General features: G+C 40.6%; 1 protein-coding gene and 1 pseudogene across 10 annotated transcripts in view; both read left to right on the plus strand.

Moving 5' to 3' along the window:
- Nucleotides 1–6,126: 6,126 nt before the first annotated feature.
- The window catches only part of CHL1 (cell adhesion molecule L1 like), a 203,325-nt gene continuing 190,495 nt past the window's right edge, over nt 6,127–18,956 (plus strand). For 3 of the 10 annotated variants that reach the window (XM_047850468.1, XM_047850466.1, XM_047850473.1), the window contains exon 1: nt 6,127–6,303. The gene's annotated coding sequence lies outside the window, so the exon portion shown is untranslated. Of the gene's footprint in view, nt 6,304–6,468; nt 6,650–18,956 lie in introns of those variants that run through there. The other 7 variants (XM_047850465.1, XM_047850477.1, XM_047850476.1 and 4 more) reach the window with 3 other exon arrangements.
- On the plus strand, nt 17,249–17,794 carry LOC125160956 (60S ribosomal protein L32-like; annotated as a pseudogene).

Raw genomic sequence — 18,956 nt, forward strand, 5'->3', positions numbered from 1 at the left:
CTTTCCAGCTAATCTTTTAATTCAGGCAAAAGACCTGGTGTGCAAAGTATCCCATGATGGGAACCCAAACCTCAAGCAATAACAACAGCCCTGACATCAGCAAGATCCTATGTGATTGACTCCAGGACGACTAATGTGACCTTTACTGCTCACCTGCAAGTACCCACTGACCTTTGTCCCACATTGTCCTTATATAAACCCAGAAGTACTTTCAGCACTTTGGAGACCTTCTTTGAGATGTTAGTCCCCAATCTTCCAAGTGTTGGCCTCACTAAAATAATCCCTTTTTTGTTTCACTGCCACTAATCTCTCAGCCTTTGGATTTTGTCAGTAGCTGGCTGAACATGTTCTGTTTGGGACCCCCAGAGCCAGGTGCTCTTGCCCCCTGGGGTCTCAGTTACATTTGGGTCTGTGTTAACACAGTATATCACATATTAGCAATTTGTGATTTAAATGCATGTCTGCTAATTAATTCATTTTGTAGGAAACAAAGTCCATTGAAAGTGTGAATTATGGCCCCTAAACACGATGGCATGGAAAGGACTAGTTGTTCCATGGCTCTTTTTAAAACTGCTAAAAATATGCCCCCCCCCCCCAAACGTACCATTATATTGTAATTTTAAAAAAAAAAAGCACCTGGGTGGCTCATTCAGTTAAGCATCTGACTCTTGGTTTCATCTCAGGTCATGATCTCATGGTTCATGCGTTCAAGCACTGCATCAGGCTCCATGCTAACAGTGCACAGCCTGCTTGGGATTCTCTCTCCCTCCGTCTCTGTGCCCCTTTCCCACTCTCTCTCTCTTTCTCCTTCTCTCAAAATAAATAAAGTTAAAAAAAAAAGCCCCCATGCAGGTTTAGATTTATGCCAAACTTTAAACTAAGAACAGAAGGATGGCAAATATCTAGCATGTGAGAATCATTTCTTGTGTAATATCAATGACAGGCATCATTAATAATCACTTTGTGTTTTTTCCAGCCAAACTTAGATACCCGGTTGGAACCCTTTGGACACAGTATTTCAAGGAGTCACTACCAGTCAGAAGAGTTATCTCATGAAAGGAAGACTTTTTGTCTAAAGAACCTATCCAAAGGGAATGATTTTACTTAGGAATCTATGGCGAATAAAAATGATTTTGATGTCAGGAATCAGGAAACTAACTCAAACTAGTTGGTTACTGTATTTTTTCATTCACTTAGCTACCTAGTCAAGATGCATTTCAGTTTAAGCTTTTAATAAACAATAAGATTTCAGCTATTTGAAGAACTAAGTCTTCAAATAAAGTGTCAAGTATCCGTCTTTTCTTTTCCCTGCGGTGGTTTTATTCTCAGGCATGCTTCTTCTAAGTGGTGGTAAGCAGCCACCTTCTCTATATCATGCCTCCTGAGCAATCTTGTGCTTTTTCCTGATAGTTCAAGCATACATCCCTCGTAGGTCTTTCAGTAGCTACTTCTGAGTTTGATGCTTTTCATTGCTCTAATCACCATAGACAGAGGGATGGGAAATATGTGGTTTGTACCTGTGTCACTTACCTGGACTAGCGGTAGATAGGGAGTATTGGCATCAGCCTCTGTCAGCCCACATAAACATAGATGTTATTTCCTAGGATTCGTTGACTTGTACAAATGTCTAGAAATGGTGGGCAAGCAGAAAACAATGGAAACCTATTGTACCATCCATTCTTATTTTTCTTGACTGTTCTGAAATTGTTCTGATAATAGAGATTACAATGGCATTAATTAGGTCAAAGACTAAACAGTTATAATATAGACACTGGCTTAAAGAATAGGGAAGTTCACTTCTTTATGGTAATATGTGGGCTCTGATTTCTACAGTCACCAGGGACTCGGGATAATGGGGGTTCTTTTGTCATCATCAACATGCATATTTCATTCTTTGAGGCTAGCTACAAGGAAAAAGAGGAGTGAATCTAGATTATCTTTAAGATGACCTTGTAGTTGTCAATAGGATTTCTCCTCATGTCCCTTTCTTGAGAACCTAGCGGTGGAGCTAAACTTGGTCACAAGGGTAGGTGGCTATGTGCCCAGGAAATAAAAGAGAACAGATTGCAGGGTGAGGGGGTCAGGGCAAAGAGACAAGCAACCAGAAGCCTGCCACAAGCTCTTAAATGAAGGAGAAGTAGTGGGCCTCTCCTTTTTTTCTAGCACGTTTCCTTTATCCTGAGAGTGGGACAACACCAATTTCCAAAATAAATTGGACAAAATAGATGGAAGAAAAGGATCAACTAAGACCCTCATTTCAGCTATTTGTCTCTCTAAAGATCAGCTGTTATTCTTCTGGTATCATTCACCATCTCACTATTCAGCATTTATCTTGTTGGCTGTAGCAGAATTGGAATAAATACAATTGTCCTTCAAGATGGCAGTGGCCTGTCATTTCTAAAATCATACATGATTAAGAATATATTATATTAATTATTAACGAGATTAAGAATATATGTGTGTGTGTGTGTGTGTGTGTGTATACATATATATAAATTCTAGGCCACTAGCCTGTTGTACAATCTCAAGAAAGTTTCTGAACCTTGCCCTCCTCAAGTATAAAAGGAAGAATATGCTTTCTGAGGTAACTTCCAGATTGAAAAGATTTTATATTATGTTGGATATAGAGAGGTTTAAATGAAATTCTCATCCTCCAAAAATATGAGAACTTTTTCCAACAAATATGAATTCATACTATAAACCTGTTCTCAGGCCTTTGAGATAAGAATCATCAATAGGAGAGTAAGCTAGTCATAATGGGCATTCGAGCATTTCTGATCGGAGGACCAGAAATCTTTCTGATCTTTTACAAGTAATCAACAAATGCCTTAAAGTATGAGGTTTGATAACACTTAGCATGATCATAGGTACATAAGTATAATGTTATTAATGGCCATAAATTACCTAGCCCTTTAAAAAATCCATCTAGTGAAAATATCTGGTTCAGTGACCTCCTAAGGCTGAATCACACGTATTAATGATCCAGGGCGTGAAAGACAAGATTTCACCTTTTTATTTATTTCAGAATGATTGCCCTTTGATTTTTAATACATGTCTTTTTGTTCTTGTATTAAAGGGCAAGTTAAAGGAGTATCGACACTGTCGGTTTAACTCTGCAGAATTAATATGGTCTTCTTTAGCTTTCTTAATATCCAAGCTGAGGGTAGCTGCTTTGCACTTCCAAGGTTGCCTTTGAGGACCTATCCCTCAGTGGAACATCGTGCTTTCCTTTATTACAGTAGTTGGCCAGAAAACCCCTGTGGATGTGTGACTATTCAGAACTGCTAGACTGAAATGCCATTTCAAAAACTACAGCTCTTCTGCTAAACAATTTTTCTAGGAACACTGCCATATCACTAGCTACTCGGCTTTGCCAAAAGGCAATACTCCTCCAATGGTCCCAGCTCTGGGAATGATACCAAATGATGGTTCAAGCTGGGGATAGGCAGTAAATCAGCAGTAAAAGCTGAAAAATACTCCAGCTTTTAATACCCTTTCTCTTTTTTCCAGATGACTGGCCTATCTCTCCCACCTTCTGCTTCTATTCATGAAAGACTTCCTTTCTCCCCTTCATTTGTGGTTTGATGGTCGTATTTTTATTTTACATGGCCTCGCTCAATTGTGAGTGATAAATTCACACCTTTCAAAGCTAATGCAGCCCTATTTCCATGTGACTGGTAAGAATCTAGTCTTTCTCTAGCACTCACGTGCAACTGTGTGATGCCTGATAGATTAGGATTGTTGAATGGGAACTGAGTCTGAACAAAGTGTCAGACAGGAGGATGGGAGCCAAGAGAGGGTTTCAAAGCAGCAGCAGAAGGTAGCTTCACCAAATATCCACTCTGGTTGAAGGCTGCCTTCTGGTCTTGGGCTCCAGCCTTTCAGGAATCTGATGCTGTGAGCTGTTTAAGTTCCTTGAGTCAGAAAGCCTACATTTGTTACCTGCCTTTGGAAGTGTGTGTGTGTGTGTGTGTGTGTGTGTGTGTGTACATTTATACATTATCCTATGTTATCCTTGGAGATAACATCTATGAGGTGTTTCTTGGATGTGGAAATTTAAATCATCTGCTTCTCTTTTTCATTTCTTTAAAAAGGCTTACTTAGTTGCCTGAAATTCTCTGTTTTAAATATTGTTTTCCTTTGTTGGTTAACCATTTGTCTTCCTTCCTTCATTCCTTCTTCCCTTCCTCTTTCCTGCCTGCTTTTTTCCCTGTGTATTTTTTCCCTATTTCCCTCACTTCAGATTTACTTGACTGGGGTAAAATGTGTTGTGTATATACAGACTTCATGGCTGTCCCTTGTAAGCTTTGGACTTACTATTGGGCTATTATTTCCTCATTTATATGCAGTGTCAGAGACTCAGAAGTCTGTTGTTTCCTTTTGAAGAAAACTCATATTTAAGAATAGACACTTCATCTTTTTGTTTCAAGTATTATGCCTTGGAATCCTTAACACATTTTTGGATATTTGACTTAAAAAAAAGCAGGTAGCCTTGTTGAGTTTTCCACTGTACCCTAGCACCTTGAACACTAACTGATCAATACTAGGATCTCATTCCTTCTTTCCCTATATATCTTTTAATAATGATCTTAATGTCAAGCAAACAAATGATAGAGAAAAGGAGAGCTCTATGTTGAAGAGTATTCTGTTGGTCTGGCCAGGAATGAGTTCTGAATCTTTTGTTCAGAAAATGTTTACCCAGACGGTGCTCACCTTCTGAGATCAACTCAGCTTTTGTGTCTCCTTGACTTTGGAAGTGTTTCCCTATATTTTCCCTGTAGGAATTTTATTCAATATTCCATCTTTGTTTCTACTTTGCAAAACATGCCATGTGAATAATGATGCCCTGGGCAAAGAAATTACTACTCTAGCAGTACAATTTAAGCTCAGGACAAATCCTGCCCTCACTTGCATTTGCAATTTGCAATGCAGTCAGTAAGAATTGGGCCCACACATGAACTGACAGAATCAGGGCTCCAAGGTTAGCAATTATTAAAGTTTAAAAGTCCATTAATTCATTTTCAAAATATTTTATTCAGTTGCTTCTGAAGCAGAATTCTGAATTGCCTTCCCTCTTGCTGCTACTATAGTGGTATCCAACTCTGAGGGGAGCTCACAGCTCTAAATGTCCTCATTGTTCAAGCACAAGAGGAGAACAAAACCCGACTGTAAAGTCAATCTTACTGCCTTAGTGGAGTAAAAATTAGAAGTCAATGATTCTCTTACCATCAAAGAGAACTTAAATTCAACAGAATTTTTTAAGTGGTATTGCGTGAAAAAACAACAACAACAACAACAAAAAAGGTGTATAAATAACTTACTCTGCAAAAGCCTGTGACTTTTCCAAATCAATTTTGAAATCCTACAGTAAAATTTACATGCTTTGGTGGAATTGATAAGGGATAAGAAATGGCCTTTTACATTGGAAATGAGCACACCGGGCTTTCTTCTACCCTATAGTAGTGAATTAATACAGAATAGGTACGAAAAAAACTTTACGGAATAATGTGGTAAAAATACAGACCATAGGTATTAAGACAAAAATTTTAAAAGTGGTTAACAGTGAAAGGTGCCCAAATTTATGTATGTAATAATTTGGCAGCTTACTGTAGTAGCATCTTTTGCAAATTAAATACCAAGCCCCATCACACCTATAAATGGGGCAGGAAAGCAAAAAGAATATTTTTAATAGGTACATGGCACCACACCCTTCCAACATGCAGCGATGAGGGAAAACCAGACCGGCGACCCGTGTCTAGAATATGTACTGAGTGAAACCGTCGGGAGGGGGAGGGCTTTTTTTTTTTTTTTTTAATTCTTTTTTGCAGATAAAAGGGACAGCGATCCTACCTCTTTTGACCATACATGTTGAAAACGACGAGCGAAGTTTTGGCTTCGTCCCTTTCTTTTCAGCATGGAATACAAAGTCTTAAGCCTGTAGCTCTCCCTGTCCCAAGGGAGTGTGCTAAGGGAGGGAAAATAGGCGGCGTGGGTGAGGGGTGGCGAAGCAGAACCGAGGGAGAGAGGAGAGGCGCTAGCCAGCCTCTGCCCGGAGGGCGTGGATCCCAGCGCAAGCCAGAACAGGTCCTGCGTTCTCGCGGCCACTGCCAGCAGCGGGCGGGGCCCGGCAGGATCTCCGCGGGCAGACTCGCGTGTGGATCAGCAACGAGCAGCCGGCAAGAAACTCCCTTGGATCCGCTAGGAGCTGTTGGACCCTGTACGTCTCTCTCCCGCAGCAAGGCAGCTTGGGGGAGAAGTTTCCCTGAGGGAAGGTACGGAACCGAGCTAAGGCCGAACGCTCAGGTGTGCCTAGGTGGGGGTTAATTTGCATCTGTTTTGCTAGCCCTGCGGGTTCTCCCAGTTCGCCGGGTAGTCAACTCTCTGGGCGTGATGGAAGGAGGATTAAGGGTTTGCGGCTGGGAGGGGTCAACTCACTGTGGGTAGGAAATGGTGCGCAATCTGGGCTTCATCCTTGCCTAAAAGTGGGGTGGCCCGAGGTCCCTCAGCCCTAACCCGGGAAGAGACACCCCCTTTCCCAGCCCCGCCCCCTGGTGGCTGAGGCTGTATTCAAACACAGCTCTGGGTTATTCGGATAGAGTGAACCGGGTCCGCGAATCCTCCGGCTCCCACTTTCTCCGCCTGGTTACGGGTAGGTTGACCCTCGGTCTTTCTTCCAACCCTCCTCCCCTCAGTGCTCCCTACCCTCTGGAGAGGATTCCAGACCCTCCCAGAGATTGCAGCCCTCTCTTTCCAGTAGGGGGTCGGCGGTCTGGCTGGGTTTGGGATCAATCCTGGTCTCACTACCCCCTGACCCGGACCATCTCTAGGGTCGTAGAGCATTTGTTCTCTTCCGCACCCCATTCCGCCCCTATCTTGATCCCATTCTCAGGGGAGAATCCCAGGTACTGGTTGGGGTTCTGTATACACCGCCAGCTTGGAAAGGGAGCTCTGTGGACAGCAGGGTTAAGGGGGGCAAGAAAGCCGGGAGGTTCAGGACTTCCACCTCCCCAGACCACCGTGGGGGCTAGAAGCCAGGCCGGGGGCGTGGTTGCCATGGCTCCCTGGTAGCTGAGCCGGTGGAGCTAGAGATGCCAGTCACGGATGGTCCCTTCTTCCTCTTTGTGCCTCTCTCTCTCATTTTTTTTCTTTTTCTTTCTTTCTTTTTCTTTTTTTCTTTTTCTTTTTCTTTTTCTTTTTCTTTTTTTTCTTTTGAGAGTATGCCTGGGGAGGGAGAAAGTGATTAATTTGGAGAGCAGGGATTGGAGCCGGGAAGCTGAGAGGCTGGGGAACGCCGGCCCCTTCATTCCCATTCCTCTTGCTCGCTGTGGGAGCCGCACTTTGGAATTCCAGCGAAAACCTGAGGGCCAAAGAAGCCGCTGCCGCGCGGGCCCAGGTACCCACGCCCCGAGCCGCGCCCTGGGGCGAACGCGGGGTGGGGGTCCGGCTGTCAGCGAGAAGGCGGGCAGGGGATGGGGTGGAAGGCGAGCGGCGGAGGGCAGGTGTCTAGTGGCACAGCGGGGCTAAGCGAGGGGCGCTGGGGTTCAGCCCCGCCCTGGAGAACCTTTTGAGCCACCCCCCCCCCCCCAAGGGCCGGCAAGTGGCCGCCTGGGCACGCGCGTGCGTGACGGCGAGCTCTCTGGAACGCCCGTGGTGAGAGGGGGGTGTGTGTGTGGGGGGTGTGTGTGTGGGGGGGTGGGTTGGCATGTGCGCGTGCGCGCGGAGGTGGGCAACTGGTGATCCACCTGGGCTCACGCAAGGCAGAGTCTCTGGCGGCGCCCAGGTGGGTTCCAATTCCAGCTCCAACGTCTGTGATGTGTGATTTTGGACGGGCCATTTAACTCCTCCGGGCCTCGGTTTCCCCTTTTAAATAGTAACGATAATATCAATACCTTACTTTTTGGGTTTTTTGCCAGGACTGGAATGAGATAATCCAGGAAGATAGTTTAGCCTAGTGTTTAATGCTTAATACGCACCTTGGTTTAGTTATGATGGGGTTACTGTTATTATTAATTAATCTTCAATTTATTTAGATAGGGTGCATTCTTATTTCTCCACATCTTTATTTAAGACAAAGTACTGTGTTTTCTAATTTTGGAGGATACCGACAGATATTAAATATTTCTGCCCCGTGCAACTACCTGCATAGCTCTGGAGTGCAGCAGATTGGAATATACAAAGTGACCAACTGCTGGTCAAGATGGCTTGTCAGACGTTGTTGGAAAGAAAAGCTTAGAAAGCTATTTGGGGAAACTTTTAGTGACAAAGAAAAGAAAGAGTTTATTCTAGAGCTTGTGTGTAAGATTCCATTTCCTCTTTCATAGGCTGATGTTCTAGTTGGGTTTGTCTTAATTCCAGTCTCTTGTGATGGACCAGCCTCTGGCTTTCATAATTTAACTTGGTTCTAGAGTCTAGTGTATAACCCAGCTTCCTTTTTTATGGCCTTAAGTGCTGCAGTGGATTTACTTCTAGTAATGGCAGAGCACAGTGTGTAATCATTCCTCACAAGCACCTGAATATTGTCAGTGAATAAATAGAGACAAATAGTTATTTCTTGGCAAGTGTGAGTACTGGCTATGGCAGTTCATTAAAAATCTCTTTCTGGGCAAGTGTTTACCCACATCACTGTAGAAGAGTAGGACTATCATGATTAATACATTTTTTTTTTTTCAGTTTCTGCTCTGTTGCATCTATACTTACAGATGTGTTCCTAAAAAAAGAAAAAGCTGCAGGTGTTTATTGCTACCTCATGGTTTTATTAGGTGGTCTAACTAACCTAGTGATGAGCAAAACATTCCATGAACCTAATTGTGAGATTGACAGGATTTGATATTGTGCATAATATGTTTATTACCTTTAAGTTAATTAATCCCATTTACTGAATTAGCTTTAAATACATTTTAAAAATATCACTTACTTGTTAAAATGTAGGCATGTCTTGGTGGATCTGAAGGAAGTAAAACTGGACAGATGTCCCCATCCCCAAGTTCCTTATGATTTTATAAAATAGACCTCACCTTGGAAAATATTTGCTGGATAAACTATAGTTTACTTTTGAATATTTTGAAGATAGGTTCTTTGACCTAAAATTGCTTTGTTGAAATAATTAGGCTGATTGCTTTTTTTAGGGAGAATTAAGTAAGAGTAGTGATCAAGATTGATTTACAATTCTACTGGTTTTTTTTTTTTAATCTCATAAAAGAAAATTAAGTAATAGAGGGGGCTGAATGTCATCAGATTTGAAGGAATGAGTGTCAGGAAGCCTTGTGAGTATCAGTTCAGATAGTAGAGTATTGCTTTAAGTTTGACTTTTGCATGACAACACCCTCTTCTTCACCGTGAATATGTCATCTTTAAAAGGTACCTTGAGGAATTAGTGTGACAGCTTGCCTGAAATTCATGTGATCATTTACATATTGTTTCCCTGGAGCCTTGGCATTAAATGTTTCATTTGTTGGAAATTATTTTGCCTTTTGATTTATGACAGCCAGCAGTGCCATGGAGCCTAATACATTGTAGAAACCAAAATTTGGCTTTTCACTGTTTTGTATTTTCCCCTAAAAATCTAAGCAGTGATGCATATGGATAGCTTAAGTTTGGCCAAAGACAAAGGGTAACGTGGAAAATTATGACACATGTAGAGGTACTGAGTCCTGAATTTGGGAAGCTAATTGACATGCAAAGGTATAAGCTAGAGGAGGGAGTTGTCTCCATACTAAGGGTGTTTTCAATGATGTGCTGTATTATCTGATTCAATCAGTGTTGCTTGTTACTTTTTCAAACCGAGACCTAGAATACTATATTTTCAATTATGAACATTTTGATTACAGCTTCATTGTAACTAATTTAGTCTGAAGAGAATGCAATTATTATGGTGATTTACATACAATATGCTAAGTTAACACAGCTAATGAGTGAAAGCATAATATTCTTTCTATTCATTCCTGGAAAAATATTGTGCTAAGCATTCTTTCAAAGAAAAGATTACATTATTCGCCAGCATTTTATGTCTACCTACAAGTAGGATTGGCATTGAGCTATTTTCTCTGCTATTGAAGTGAAATCTCTCACATTTTGGCGACTATGCCTCTCCCCCTCTTTGGGGTGGAAGGGAGAATGGAAACAATTCCCAATTTAATTAGATATGGTGCTTTCTCCTTTCTCTACATCTTTATTGGAGGAAAGATTCTGTATTTTCTAATTTTGGAGGCTGGTTAACACCTTAAACATTACTAATTACTGCAGTTTATTTTATGTGTGTCGCAATAGTGTAGTTAGTTAATTATAGCTTTCTCATTAGCACCATGTAGAGAATAATGAATTAACACATCCCTTTGATCGAAAGAACATCTAAGTTTATCTTCTGAGAATAAAAGTGTTATTGTGTTACCGAAAGTCACTATAATTTCCCCAAGAAACAAATTGGTTGGAATTCTCTAGCACTGGGATAGGAAGCTTGATGAATGAGTTGGATTGATCACAAACAAGAGGGAGTAGAGCTGTGGTTGCTTGGCAACCTAACATTATTCTGCAATTTCCTCTGGTATATTTATCCAGTAAACTAGAAAATTCTGTTTTGTTAACGAATGTTTTTAGTCACTGCACAAATAGACCATAACTAATTGAGATTTTATGTATTGTGGATAAAAAATGATCCTGCTTACCTTCCTATTGTGTTTAGATAATGAAAATACAAAGAGAATGCATATTGTTTTCAGTTCGTAAAATCTTGTGTAAAAAATGTTATTTTAATTTTCATAATAGTTTGTTCCTACCAAAAGATTACAACTTGTTTATCTCTTCGGAAGTCAGATTATTAGGAGTGTGTGTGTGTGTGTGTGTGTGTGTGTTTATGTGTATTTATACACAATTTTTCAAGAAGAATCAGAGATAGAATTTGAACTGAGATGAATTCTTCCAAAATTGTGGTTTGTTGCTTGAACTGGCAATATAGGTAAATTGAAGAAGGTATAAATATCCAATCTGAGTGATACTAGCAGATGATGATAATAATAAATGTACTGAGTTTGACAGTTATAGACGTGTGCTCTGTTCTTTGACCAGAGTTTCTTTTCCTGGTGATCATAATCATTCTCCCTTCTGTTGCATCTCATTTTCACCATAGTTGCAAAGTAGGAGCTCAGCAAATCCATCATCTACCCATCTTCTAATCTAACTCTCCCCAACTCCAGGGTTTGGGATAGAACACTTTGCTATTCAGCTGTGAATTTTAGTGTGCATCAAAATTCCCTTCTCAGATCTTAACTTTCTTGAGGGAATACGTTCCATTTTATGCATCTCATAAACCTTATATTGTGTGGCACAGTGGGAAGGAAGCAAACTGGTGTGGTGGTTAAATGCACTGGCTATAGTAATCAGGCTGCCTGGGTTCAAAATCACAGTCTGCTAACTCCTTGGTATGTGGCCTTGGCTAAGTCATTTTAATCTAACACTGATTTCTTCTATGAGATGGAGGTTAATATACATGCCCAGCTTGTGTGTGTTATTATGAACATTATGTGGGGCAATCTATATAGACAGTTTAGTAGAACTTATTAAGCACTCAATAAATTCTGGCTTTTAATTATAATTATTATTATCCATCTATTCCATATTCAGTTTATGAATGGATAAAGATACAGAGATGTGCGTGTATACCTATGTATATGAATCAGTGTGAACCATCATCATGGCACAATCAAATGGAAAACTGTTGATACTTACATCAATTATGCACACATAGACTAATAGTGGTTGTTCCACATACTTCAAAGATTCTAAGAGTTCTGGTTCTCAGGCTTGACTGAAATGAGAATCACCTGGAGATCTTTGTAAAACTACCAGCCCAGATGAATCCCATCGGCATCCCTGGGGATGATGACTAAGACTTGTGGATTTTTGAAAGCCTTTGGTGATGGTAATGTACCTTGGGGTTGAGTACCACCAACATAGATTGGGGTAGACATTCTTTAACATCATGTTGGCCTGAGGCATGTTGGCCTTGGTGTTGTGAAATGTGGTTGGAAAAGAAAAAAAAAAAAAGCTTTGGCAAACCTCTGAGGTTTTTCTTACTAATCCCTTTGGTTTAAACAGCACTTTATTCTCTGAAGAGCTCAAATGCACTTTTCATTTACTGTGTATTATTTCATTTCTCAGCCAAATGTCTCTGTGAAGATGGTAGGAAAGAAGTCATTATCCTGATTTTGCAGATGAATGGAGTGAGCCCTCCTGAAATTAGATGATTTGATTAGATTCATACATTTCGAACAGACCCAGATACCCGGATTCCTGTTACTTTTGAGTCTGGATGCTTCTGTGTTTTACCTCAAGTTTTCAAATAAGGGAGAGAGAATTATATTTTTAGGACTAAATAATTGTGTAATAAAGGGATGCTAGAGATGTGAATTTCTACCTTGTTGTAATTACACACTGCAATGAAAAGCACATTTTTTTTTCTAAAGAAGACTCTATTTAGGATCCAAACCCTGAACCTAGCCTACACATGTGTTTTGTTAGGAGTGTTTAAGAAATATTTCAGCCAATATGTAAAAACCAGGGATTTTACGTAAAAATTTGTATTTCTGATTTATCTTAAAAACCTTGACGTTCTCACAGTCTTGAACCTGAGTGTCCAGAGAGTGCTGTTGGCAGTCTTAAAGGACCCAGAGTTTTGTGTCTTCTCTGGGTAAAACGTGGTCTCTTCTTGTTCTTACTTTTATTTTTTTCTTATGTATAAATCATACTCAAAGGGGTTAATTGAAGGGAGTTTCAAGAAGCAACCACATCTTTTTAGACAGGCTTGAGAGAACTCAAAAAGGGCTGCTGAAGAGCTGCCCCTCATCCAGTGAGAGAGACAGTAGATGAGGGAAGTTACTAAGGAGGTGAGACCAGTAGCCTAGGGAAAGGCCACCAGACAGGACCTGTGGCTTTTCGGAGAGAACCAGCCACGATCAAGTGGGAGATGCAGATCTCCTTTCTCAGAGTAGCGGAACCAACCAGAAGTCAGACGGCAGGGGAGCCTGATTGGTCTGCAGAGACTAGTTTGCACAGAGGAGGACAGAGGAGGGTGGAGAATGGATTGGAATCTGGCAGGTTAATGAAGAACATTCAGCACACCTTGAAGCCTTAAAATGTATGGAACAAGGGGTAATGAGGAGGGGGAAGGTTTGAATTGCCAAAAGTGGAACAAAATGGAGAACCATTAAATGTGCATTCAGTACCATCTTCTCCCACTTTCCTTGGTCGTTGCTTTCTTTGCCCTTCTTTCATTTCCCTAGGTGGACATGCTCCCATTCAGAGGTAGGTTTCAGCTGCAGCCTCCAGACTTCCAAACAATTTTGTCCGTTCCCCTGCATATAATCTCCCCTTTCCAAGATGAGAGCTGATACAGCACAGACACTAATGCAAAAGGCTTATTATAGCCTCTATGGTAACAGGTTTGCATTTTTAGCAGAAGTTCTTCCTTCACAAAAGCTTTTGCTGTAAGTGGTAAATGTAAGACTAGAGATTGCAGATATTATGCCTGTGAAGGAGACACACCCTCAGATAACAGTCCAGCAGCTTAAAGTCACTGTAGCCTGGACATTTGAATCTCTGGAGCGGTACCCCTCTTCTTTGGCATAGTGGCAGTAGAGTGAAGAGGGTGAGGAAGTAGATCGGGGCAGGGGGGCATTGGTAGCCTATTGATAGGAAGCATTTGTGTTTCCTGGGGCTAAGGGGCGAAATCCACAGTGTAATAGTAGGTAAGGAAGGAAGGAAAATGTGGCTTTGTTTGTTTGTTTGTTTGTTTGTTTGTTTTGGTCATTCCATGTAGTTAGAATTGATTGTGAGTTCAGTTTGTCATCACATTGAAGACCTTTGCTAAAGAACGTAAAGGGACAGAATATCAGTCTATTATGGGATGTTTTGTGTGCTGATGTGTTCAAAGGACACAAAACATCTCATACATGCAAAATTGCAAGGAGAAGTAAATACTGACCTTTTCGAACATACTCAACACTATATTTCCATCTGTTCAGAAGATTACTTTGGAAGATTTCTATTAAAAAGAAAAGTTATTAATGTCTTACATTATTTGGGTGCTTTCAGTATTTTAGAAATTTTCTTTTTACCATATCATCTTATTTGATTTTTACAGTGATGTGCTGAACAAAAAGGAATAAATTGTTAGCCTGTTTTAAAAACAAACAAAAACAACTGTAAACAAACAAATACGGTCTAATAGCTGGTTAGGCAGTGGTGAAACCAGAATTAAGGCTCAGATATCCTGATTTGTACCCCAGTTCAATACCCACACTAGTACTTTGAGATTTTATTTGAGACACAAGAAAAATACGGTATAAATGAGGTTTTTTTTAAAAGTTAATATGTAAACCGAAGGATGTAATGAGTTTAGGGGAAATAATGAAATCTTAACCAGTTATATTCCAGGGTTGAATGTAGCCATGGCCAAACATAAGGAGGTTTGATTTTCCATAGCTTCTTTAATTCAATGATATATTGACTGATTGGTTAATTGATTATAGGTCCTATGAGATATTGACCAGTCATTTTAAAAAGCTTTTATTAAATAATTGCTTTATCCTACAGACAGACTAAGGCTGTGTGCCAGGCTGATGCTTAAATAGCTACCACCTATTAAATGTTTATGATATATTTTGCATTCTCTGCGTAAGTCATTTACGTGAAGTACTATTATTTGTTCTAATTTTTTTTTTCACTTAAAATTTTTTTTAATGTTTATTTATTTTGAGGAACTGGGGGAGATAGAGCATGAGTGGGGGAGGGGCAGCAACAGAGGGAGACACAGGATCTGAAGCAGGTTCCATGCTCTGAGCTGTCAGCACAGAGCCAGATGCAGGCTTGAACCCATGAACTGTGAGATCATGACCTGAGCCAAAGTTGGATGCTTAACCAACTGAGGCACCCAGACGCCCCGTGAAGTACTATTATTATAAGGCACATTTTGAGCTGGATGGCACAGACATTGTGGGGGTTTTGTCCAAAGTCACCCCTTATGGCTTAGAACTGGCAGAGCCAGAACTCATCCGGACTGAAACTCAGAAGTGTCTGATTCCCAGCCCCAAGTCCCTAACTGCTACCTTGAACCCCCTTTGATTCTTTCATACACCATCAGCACCTTGTGTTAATTCAGGGCGCTGTAACAAAGTACTCTAGGTAGAGAGGCTTATAAACAAGAGAAATTTATGTCCTATATTTCTGGAAACTGGAAGTCTGAGGTCAGAGTGCCAGCATAGTCTGCTTCCTCTTGTGAGGGCCTTCCTCCTGGTTGACTTTTCATTGTGTCTTCACAACAAGAATGGCTGAAGGAGGACAAGAGAGCTCTCTGGAGTCTGTCTCATCAGGGAACGAATCCCATTCATGAGGGCTCCACCTCACTACCTAATTACCTATCAAAGGCCATACCTCCAAATAGTACCACTCTGGGATTTGGATCTCAACATAGGTATTTTGGGGGGAGCCACAACCATTCAGTCTTTTGCCTACCCTTTCTTTTCTCTCTAGGACTTCATTTCCCAAGTGTGCGGTGTCAGTGCCCCCTTGGTTAGCAGGATTCTCTATAGTCTATGGAGAATATTATATCCTCTATAACTATAGTCTTCATCAAGAGCTAGCACGTGTCCCTGTTGTTTATCCAAGTTTACCTGTACCGTGTCTTCATTATCTCAGTTAAACATGTGGAAAAGGAGATCTAAAGGATTCTTCTTAAGGTATGACATGAAAATGCATGCTTAATCCCAGGAATGGCAGCATTTAAAAAGACTATCCAAAAGCCTTAATGCAGCAGATTAATTGTGAGGGGCTTCCATGTGAGCGATACACTGGGAGAGGAGGATGTTTGTATTCTCTCCAAAGTCTTGTCGTAAAAGCATTTGGTGCCTGACTCTTCCTGTCCCTGGGCACCAGTATATGTAAAATTCAACCTTTACCCTCCCCATAGCTTTTGCTTGCCCTCATTACCATTCTTCTGTCTTGGCAGAAATGTTTCTGATGCTCTGTCATACTGATATGCATGGACTTCCCTCACATCTGGGTGTTACATGTAACCAATTACATTACACGGTTGGCATTTCGACAGAGGTGTGAGTATCTGCCACGCCAGATTAAGACAGGAATAGTTGACTATGGCACATGTCGTAAAGCAGCCTGACTCTTCTTAAAATGACACCAGTCTTCATGATGGCATTATCTTTATTCACAGCTGTCAATTAAGGCTTTAGAATTAAAAAAAAAAAATTAACCCTATCCTAGGCGTGGTCAATATATTTGGGATTTTGAGAGGTATTTGATTTCTTGGTTTGGGGTATTTAGAAACAGATGTTATTATTTTCTTTTAATGTGCAAAATATAAACAGTGTTTGTATTTTCAGATACTAAGGAATTCCCATTTCTTTTTGTGTAATAGAGGCAAAAATGTTTGCTTTTTGCTTTGCCTAGACAGTTGTTCTCATTTCCTTGGACATGGGAAATGGATTTGTTGTAGGGCTTTTGTTGGACCCATGTCTGCTTCTCTAGAGTACAGTACTTGGCTTCTCAAGAAATATATTCATTTTTGTGTTATAAATCCAGAGACTTACTAAACTTGTTCTGTAAAATGTATCTAATGACACAGTGGAGAATTCATTCGATTAAAACATCTAAGGCATTATACAATGGCAATAAATTGTAACATGGCCCACAATTGTAAGCAAACAAAGAAAAATAATAACAATTTTAACATCTATACACTGCACCAGAATGAATAATAGGCTGTTTGGATTATTTTTTATTATTGGCTAATTTGAGATGGATACTATTTTTCTATAAAGGAGATCTGAGTGAATGGATAAAAATAGAAAGCCCAAATAAAGGTGTTTAACTTTGACCTTGATTCAATTTTGCTTTGTAACGTCTAGCAATTAATTCTCAGTGGTGCTAGATTTCAAAGGGTATCAACAGACCACCTTTCCATGCATAGAAGCATCTGCATGTAATTGATTTGGGCTGCATTTTTTAAGATAGTTGACTTGCTTGAAATAATACTAAAGGACCAATGAGCAATTCGGATTCAACTCGTGTGCTTTTGTGAGTCAGGTTCAAATAAACTGGATTTGACCTTAACCACTAACCCCTGAAAAAGGGGCTGGCAGTCATCACAATGGATGCCATCCAATTATGTATAAAAATTGATATGAGTCCTCTCTTCCTCTGCGCTGCCTGGGGAGCTAGCAGCCATCTTCTGCTCGGCACCATGGCTGCCCTCAGACCTCTGGTGAAGCCCAAGATCATTAAAAAGAGGACCAAGAGGGACGCCTGGCTGGCTCACTTGGTAGAGCTTGCGACTCTTGATCTTGGGGTTGTGAATTCGAGCCCCATGTTGGGGATAGAGCTTAATTAAAAATAAAATATTTTACTTAATTAAATACATGAAAAGAGGACCAAGTAGTTCATCCAGCACCAGTCAGACCAATATGTCAGACTCAAGCGCAACTGGTGGAACCCCAGAGATGTTGATAACAGGGTGTGCGGAAGATTTGAGGGCCAGATCTTAATACCCAACATTGGTTAAGGGAGCAACAGGAGAACAAAGCACATGCTGCCCAGTGGCTTCTGGAAGTTCCTAGTCCACCATGTCAAGGAGTTTGAAGTGCTGTTGATGTGCAGCAAATCTTCCTGTGCAGAGACTGTTCACAGTGTCTCCTCCAAGAACCGCAGAGCCATTGTGGAAAGAGCAGCCCAGTTGGCCATCAGGGTCGCCAGTCCCAATGCCAGGCTGCACAGCAAAGAAAATGAATAAACAGCTTCTGTGCATGTTGTACTTGTATTAGTAATATCATGACACTATTACAAAAATGATATGAGTCGTTTGAATTGGAAATTGACCTCTATACCTAAAACCTCTTTTTGAAAACTTGCTTACTCCCTCTATTTTCCTGTTTCACCAGCTGTAAACTGAGGACAGAAACATTTACCACTGCCTCCCAATGTTGGAGGATTAATGAGCTAATATTTGTAAAGTGCTTTGAAGATAAAAATGCCAGCTATTATTATTACTAATAAACCATTTTTCTCCACTGTAATTTTGGACAGCAGCCATTAAAAACTCATTACTGTATTTAACAGTAAAACAATCTGCTACAGCCCTGTATTTACTGCCTCAATTAAGCATGCATTCCACTTCCTTGGCCCCTCAAAATTCAGAGCTGATGAGGACGGACAGAAAGGTGTATGTTGTTATTTCCCAAGTTCATTTAAATAATGGGTTTAACAGACTGGATGCTTATAGTGGAGTGTAGGTTGATGGTTTCTGATGAAAACCAGACTATGTCCTTAACGGGAGGCTAATTTGGCTGTGCATTTGGTTCTGTGCCCTATGAAGGGAATGGAGTGCCTACTTCTGGGTTTTTATTCAACTGGATTCACATCACGTTTACTGCCTTTGAAGATTGTATTCCAGTGTCCTTAGGGTTGTTTCAAACTGGTTCCGTGAATAAAGTACGTTTATTTGAGTAGTCGTACGTGTGTGTGCACACATGGTGGAGAGCAGGCCAGGGTGTGTGCTGTTTATGACTGATCCTAAAAATGAAGTCGAAAACTGAAGTAATGATGCAGCTACTTCCAGTCCACAAATACTGAAAAATAAAAAGGAGGTCTTGAATTATGCAGAGCAGTTCATTAATTTGTAATTAGGGTGTTGTATTAAATTTCTTCAATACTAATTTATTTTGATCTATGTAGATGTCCTAAAATACTGAATGGCATTTCTCACCTATTGCCAAAACGATGCTCATTTTCCCCTATGCTGTTGTACTACTGCAGATGAGAGTAAGAGATTTAAAATAAATTAGTGATTAGAATGACAAGTAAATTTGAAGTGTACTCAATAGCTACCTCCAGTGTCTAAATCCTAAACTAATATATAAAAGTTGAATGAAGAGGCCTCATAGCAATCTAAATTC

This window comes from Prionailurus viverrinus, chromosome A2, assembly GCF_022837055.1.
Source record: "Prionailurus viverrinus isolate Anna chromosome A2, UM_Priviv_1.0, whole genome shotgun sequence".
Taxonomy (NCBI): Eukaryota; Metazoa; Chordata; class Mammalia; order Carnivora; family Felidae; genus Prionailurus; species Prionailurus viverrinus.